Source organism: Lynx rufus, unplaced genomic scaffold, assembly GCF_022079265.1.
Source record: "Lynx rufus isolate CCGP_SWC_20201006 ecotype Redwood Valley unplaced genomic scaffold, mLynRuf1.p SCAF_8, whole genome shotgun sequence".
Classification (NCBI taxonomy): domain Eukaryota; kingdom Metazoa; phylum Chordata; class Mammalia; order Carnivora; family Felidae; genus Lynx; species Lynx rufus.
In genome coordinates this window covers 118124468-118132109 of record NW_025814896.1, presented here as the reverse complement: position 1 = coordinate 118132109, position 7642 = coordinate 118124468, and positions in this window count along the sequence as shown.

Here is a 7642-nt window from a genome sequence, read left to right as displayed (position 1 = left end):
TTTTTTTTTTTTTTTTTTTGGTTAGCTTTCCCACTTTCAATTGAGTAGTTTTTGTAGAATAAAATGATTAAGATTGAAGAGCCTCTGATGGTTGGTTTATTCCATCTTTTCTTCCCGTCTCTCCTGTCCCTTCTCTTTTTCTTCTAGACTTTTCTACCTTTGGCCTTGGGGTAGAATTGGTCTCTCTGGTGGGTGGGCAAGGCAGGGAAATGGCCCTCCTAGGACCTCTTTCTGCAAAACGGTGAGGTGGGCCTCTGGCCCCGGCTCACAGCTGCCCCCATTTCCTTTCTCCTGCTTCTCCTCTCGAACCTCCCCCAACTCCTCCCAATCCTGTTCCCGTTTCTCAGGGCCTGATTCTCAGCTAGCTGCCAACTACTGCCAAGGTGTGAGCCAATAAAAGTTCAAGGTGCTGTCCCTTCCTGGAGGTAGTTTGTTTGAACAGGTTGGTCCTGGAAACCCACGAATCTTCAAAGAACCAATTAAACGTGTCGCGAACATTGTCCAGGTGGTCGAATGAGATCACGTGTGGGAAAGGCCTCGGAAAACAACTGAGGGGTGCGCCTAAGTGGATGATCACGTCTCCAGATTTTCTCCCTGGAAAGACACAGGTTGTTAGGTGTGAAACTGAGAAGCGTCAGCCCAGACCCCATTGCCCTGTAGACCAGGAAACCCCGGGGTAAATGGGCAACATCTGTTTGGGGCTGCTTATGCCTTGCAGCATAAGTGCTAGGGTGGCCAGGCTTTCATTAGTTAGTGCTTGTGGTTGGCAGCTGGCTGAGAATTAGCCCCTGAAATTACACCAGGCACTGCAAGTCTGCTTCCGACAAGCTCCGCATGCAGGCTCCCTTCTCTGGAGGACCCGAGAGCAGCGGACCGTGAGTCAGAAGGGCCTGCCCTCACTACTCAGTGGCTGTTGAGTTCTGGAGGAAGCCATGTAACCTCTCTGAGCCTTAGTCTCCTCCTCTGTAGAGGGGGAGGGTCATGATAGTATACTCAGAGCACCCACACCACAAGGATTAGGGTAGCTCCCCCTTTCCGTTTTGAGAGGGCCTGCGGCATTAGGGGACGGGGCACTCCCAAGTCTCAGCGTGGGACCTCCCGGGGACCTCCTCTGCCCCAGCAGACACCACAGAAAAGAGGTGTCTTCCTGAACAGCGAATGTGTCCCTTGGCGGTGTTAAGTGTCGGATGCTGGGAGTGTTCACACGGGCTTCCGTAGGCTCTGGGGACTGTGCCGCCCAGAGAGAAGCCTGTGCTCACGTGTCTATGCGCACCTCTCATGCCCAGGCACTTCCGTAACACCTTTCATCTTTCAATAACACTTGGAAATCTACTTCGTTTAAATTCCACCTCTTCGCCCACATGGCAATTAGAGAGGTCGATGATTGCCGGGCACTTAGGAGATGGAGTCGTAAGCAGGCCTGCCTCTTTGGGCGCCTCTAAATGCCTTAAAAGCATCCGGACAGATCTTCAGTCTCTTGTTTGTTTTTTGTTTTTGTTTTTGTTTTGAGGAAAACCAAAAGGGGCTGCCACAGTTGGGTCCCTAGACCTACCTCTGTCAGGGAACTTTTCAGTCACTGCTAAGTCTAGGCTATCCTGGTCCAAACCCGTTGGAGTGGCCTGGGTTATGGCAAATTGTACTGATGACATCTCCAACAAGGTTGGAGTTTCAAGGGTTAGGTAGAGGAAGGATGTGTTGGCGAGAGACTCCTGGGACTCCCCTCTTTTGTTGGACCTAGAGTTCCCCAGGTGCACAGAACTTTGTCACCAGGCTTTCTTTGTTCATTGCACTGCCACTGCGTGAGAGAGAAGGAATTTTTCCGGAGCCGGTATTTTCCAAGACGTTCGGCAGCATTTGTCTCTTGGGCTACTGAATGACACCCTGTGTGTGAAGCCATGTGACAAGGTACGAAGTGCTAAAATCAGGAGGAGACGTAAGTGATTAAAACCCATAGACCTTGGTTATAAAGTTGACTAAGGCCATCTGATTATAGTTCAGCCACTGGGCTCTGGGCTCCAGCGCCATGTTTGAAATGGAAAGGTGTGATTTCCCTTTGGGCCCCACGAATTTAAAGGACGGATGGGATATTTGTGCACGGGCAGCTCAGCCCTCGCTGGCCCAGGGCCCCAGCAAGGAGGAGGGCTGATGGCCTCCCCTCCGGGTCCACCTCACTCCTGATCCGCGACGCTGTTCTTACATCCTGGCAGTAGGTTCCTCCTTGGACAAGACAATGAAAGGACTGTTTCCTGAGAAACCGTGAGCTGTTAGGACAAGTCCACCCACCCCTTTTACAGTCAGCCCTTGCCTTTGCAGAACCTGCCCCAAGTGGAGGGAAACTGTTAGCCCACGACTCTGCCCCGTGGGCAGGCTCCTCCCCCTTCCTCTCCTCTGGGCGCTGGTGGACAGATGGCCCAGCAAAGTGTCCGGGGCTTGATCCACCGTCTGTGGGTTGTTGTCACTGGAAAATTCCACTCGTTTAAAGGAAAAAATAAAATCTGCTTTGGGCTCCACCTCTGGAGCTAGAAAACTCCTTAATCAAACTAAACACCTTAACAAGCCCCAGTGTCAGCCAAAGGAGAAACAGATGAAAATACAAACCCTCAGCAGCATTTGGCCTGGTTTGTAGTGGCATCTGTACCGGTGCTCGGCAGTGTGTCTCTGAGGACGCTTTGAGGACGTGGCCCTGCTTGTACACGGCGGGACCCCATTCCTTATCCAGAGGTGAGGTACAGGGTGCTACGGAGCCTTCCATCTGGGGCTGTTCTAGAATACAGCACTGCCTTCTCTTGTAGGACCTTCAGAAAAATATTCAGTATTATGTAAGTGATATGTGACTTTTGTATTAAAGTGGAGTCCACATAACCTAAAAGTAACCCTTTTATTTAAACAAATTTTTTTAATAGTTTGTTCATTTTTCAGAGACAGAGCATGAGTGGGGGAGGGGCAGAGGGAGAGAGGGAGATATAGGATCGGAAGCAGGCTCCAGGCTCTGAGCTGTCAGCACAGAGCCCAACGTGGGGCTCGAGCTCACAAACCTTGAGATCATGACCTGAGCTGAAGTTGGATGCTTAACCAATTGAGCTACCCAGACACCCCTCTTTTAAATTTTTTAATGTTTTTGAGAGAGAGAGAGAGAGAGAGAGAGAGAGAGAGATGAAGAGTGGGGGAGGGGCAGAGAGAGGGAGACCCAGAATCCGAAGCAGGCTCCAGGCTCTGAGCTGTCAGCACACAGCCTGACATGGGGCTTGAACACACAAACCATGAGATCATGACCTGAGCCGAAGTCGGACGCTTAACCGACAGAGCCACCCAGGCACCCCTGAAAGTAACCCTTTTATTTAAAAAAAAAACTTTTTTTTTAACATTTATTTATTTTTGAGACAGAGACAGAGCACGAACGGGAGAGGGTCAGAGAGAGGGAGACACAGAATCTGAAACAGGCTCCAGGTTCTGAGCCATCAGCCCAGAGCCCGACACGGGGCTCGAACTCACAGACCGTGAGATCATGACCTGAGCTGAAGTCGGCCGCTTAACTGACTGAGCCACCCAGGCGCCCCTAAAAGTAACCCTTTTAGAGTGAACAATTCAGTTGCATGTAGTACCTTCACCGTGTTGTGCAACACGGATTCCTGTCTAGTTCCAAAACATTTCATCAGCCCAAAAGGAAACCCTGACCCATCAAGCAATTGCTCCCTGTTCCCTCCCCACCCCACCCCCCCCCCCCGTTCCTGGCAAGCACCAATCTGCTTTCTGTCTCCATGGATTTATAGCTAGGCAGTACTTTTCAGAATCCCAATGAGTCCGTTTTCTGAACTAAAAAAACCATCCTGAAACATCAGCACAGAAAATAAGCTCATATATATGGATAGCAATATAGTTTCCCCCTTATTTTAGTGTTTTGTAGATTTCAGGCACCTACACATTCATGGTCTCGTTCAGAAGCCCGAGAGACAAACGTTACTGAACGTGTTGGAAATTATCAGCTCTGGGAGAAATTCCTTTTCCCTTACGCAGTGGTGTGTCTGGTATACTGGTGAATACAGTCACCACCTTGATCCGCTGCACAAGGCATGCGTTTGTTTCTCAAGTAAAGATGGAATAAACCTGAAAAGACAGACTTTGTTCCCTGATGAAAACAGACATCCTTTTCACGTTGTAAACACGGGACACCTGCGTTTAAATTAATTTTCAAAATGAATGCGTAGGTGGAGACTGTCGCCACCATATTCCTACACATATGAGGGAGAAAATATCATCTGCATTTAAGAATATTTTTGTGTCCCTACTAAGTGTGTGGCACCATGAAAGTCACCATCGGGGACAGAGTTGCATAGGACACTAGTTAGACGAGTGTTTTGTAGAAGATGGCTCTTGGCTTCACAAGCAAACGTTTTCATTGTTCATGTGTTATCGATTAACTACAAACTGGAAGCTTCCCTCAAGGTTCGAGTCTGGTGGGGGTGAAATGTTGACGAAGGCAGGCATTCCAGGAGCTGACGTTCTGGGGTTCAGCCTGTGGCGGGTGGGGGTTTCAGAGAAGATTCTGCAGTGGAATCCGCAGTGGAAGGGCCCTGGGCCAGAAGGAGGGCATGTCTGTACGAGAGGGAGCAGTTGGAGCAAAGACCCCTGGTGAGGGAGGAAAGTGGGGGGCAGCTTCGGGGACTGGAAAGGAGTCCCCAGTATCTGGAGCATGGATTGACTTATGGGGTGATGGAAATTTAACCTGAGACCCCCAGGGCCTTACTGACAGGCTCGGTTCTTTTTATCAGTCATCAGGCAGGCAATGTGCTCGTGCTGGGGAGATAGAGGTGATAAGGGAGCATGTGTCTGTGCACGCGCGTGCGCGCACACGCGCTCACACTCCTTGCCATCGTTAATGAGGGGAGGATCAAGTAATTATGGAGTGTCTCAGAGAAGACTTATAAGGTGTCGCAGGTGCAGGGACCACTGACACTTTCCCTAGTCTAGGAAAGCTTCCCAGAACTAGGGGCTTTCAAGCCAAGATCCCAAAAGTAAGCGGAAACGAGAGCTTTTATTTTGAAGTATCGGGAGCTGCAGAGTGGTTTTGAATGGGGAGTGACACAGTGACAGTCACACTCAGAAGTTGAATGCATTAGAATGCGGGCCAGGGGTGGGCGGTGAAGGGGAGAAAGGAAGCCGAGACGGGGGGGTCCCTGAGGAGGCCCTGCCCACAGCCCAGGAGACGGCCAGAGCTTGCAGTGAGTTCAGAGAGGCAAGAAGGTGCTCCTGGGGATCCAAGACCTCTGGTCGCAGGAATAAAAACCAGAGGAGCAAGAGGGCAAGCGGAGGAGCTGGGCGGGGAGGCGCGTTAATTCGAGGAGGGTCCGGGATTTGCAGGTGCACACGCTCTGCTGAGTGTGAAGCCAGATTCGGGATTTCCTTCTGGAGAAAACCAGCCAGGCTTGCAGATTGGTGCCGCCACCAGTTCATGGCTCCAGCCCGGCCGGAGCCTCGACCCTTTGTGCTCCTGGCCAGTTCTCTCTCTTGTTTCCCAGAAGGGGTGCTCACGCTGCCTCCTGTCTCTCCCAAATCTTCTCCTGCCACCGCACTTACCACGGATGACATCACGGCCACTTGGCAGAAAGCGTGTGGGCCATCCATAGGGGATCTCCTCGTCCTGCCATCGCTAAATCGACAGCCTGCCTGCCACCTTCCCTCCTCTGCCTGCTTTCACAGAGAAGCCCCAGGCTCCCCCAGGCTCCCTGTAGTGCCAGCTCCGGGTCTTACATGGTCCTTGTGCTTGGGGAACCTCGTGAGCCAGTGTCCTCCCCTTCCTCTTCTGTCCTGGACCTTTACCTCTCCAAGGGGCCCTTCCTTTCCCATCAGCGTTCAACTAGGTTAAATCTCACCCATCTTAAAAGTGCCAAGAACCAGGGGCATCTGGGTGACTCAGTCGGTTAAGCGTCTGACTCTTGATTTCGGCTCAGGTCATGACCTCATGGTCGTGAGATCAAGCCTCGTGTCCGGCTCTGCACTGGACACGGAGCCTGATTGAGATTCTCTCTCTCCTTTTCCCTCTGCCCTTCCCCAGCTTCTGCACACACACACACACACTCTCTCTCTCTAAAAAAAAAAAAAAAAAAAAAAAAAAAAAAAAAATGCCAAGAACCTTCCTAGACCCCTCCTCCAGTTTTAGCTTCCTAGTCAAGGAGAGCCTCGGAGGAGTTCTCTCCACTCGCTGGGCCACTTCCTCCCCAACTCACCCCCTGCAGCTGGCTGCCACCCCCACGGCCCTGACACCACTTCCCTGTGACCAAATCCCACACATCACAGCCTGCATCTCCTTGCCCACTGCACAGCGGCCAGCACCGCTAACTGCTCCTTGGACGTGCCATTTTCTTTGCTTCCCTCTTCCTGCCCATGACCCTCATCTCTGCCTCACCGCCCGTCTCAGTGCAGGGCACTGCCTCACCTCCTAACTATGTTTCAAATCTGAATGTTCCATCCAGCCCCACTGCCGCCATCCTGGTCCCCGCCCCATCACCCCTCCCCGGCGACAACTGCGGCCACCTCCCCTACCCCCACGCTGCTGCCCGGACTGCTTTTGTATGTTCAACACTCTGCTTCCTGCTGCTGCAGGTTCTGGGGCCCTACCCCCAGACGGATTATGTTAGCCTCCTGTGCTCAAAACCCACCCTAGAGATAGATCAGTTAGGATTCCTTTCAGCTGCCTGTGACAGAAAACCCAAACGAACAGAACCTTAAACACACCGGGTTTTATTCTCCCCTATAAAAGTCTGGAGCTGGAGTTTAAGGGCTCGTCTCATGGTTTCATGAGGTTGTCAGGGGCCAGGGCCCTCGAGCCGTTCTTTCTCGTCCGATCCCAAAGTGTGACCCTAAATCCCATGACCCAATTCTCAGCAACCCCAGGCCATTACATTTGCTTTCCAAGAAGCAGGATAGAGGAATGGCCCCCTTTTATTTTGACTCCTTCCCTGAAAAATCTTAGGACGCTTCTGTTTCTATTTTATTAGCTAGAACTTACAATCCTGAGGCCAGAGCTAGGTAGCTGCAAGGGAGTCTGAGATACACAATCTTAAATACAGTCTTAGTAATAAAACGAGGGGTTATGTTCGTAAGGAAAAAGGGGAGAATGGATACTGGAGTAAACAACTAGCTGTTTCTGCTGGAGTCGGCCCTTTGGCCACCTAAAAATTCATATGCTCCCCTCTTCCCATGTACTGAATTATCTCCTCCCCTCCCAGGGGAGACCATCCCAAAACCTCATGCGGATCCGAGCCCAGGATTATCAGGCGATGTGCAGTCCTCTCCGTGGGCTTCAAGTTTAGCTCCACTCGAAAACAATAAGCTCAAAGACGCCACCCTACACCAGGTGGAAGGGGGACGTGGTAATTGCAGCGAAGACCTCCATTCAGAAAAGGGAAGCATGGGAACACATCAGGCCCTGGTTTGTAGCAAGCATCCAGTGCTAATAGGCCGAAGGAGTAAAGACCTCCCTCCTGAGCAGTGGAGTTAAATTCTTGGTTAGCCCCTTTTCTGTTCACTGGGAAGAATTCTTTTCGTTCACTGTCTGTCTCTGGGCTTTTCCTTCCGGAAGGTTCTTCCTGGTCCATCACCCCTCAAGCTATGCTTGAAATGGGCATTGGGAGCTTCAGGGGGT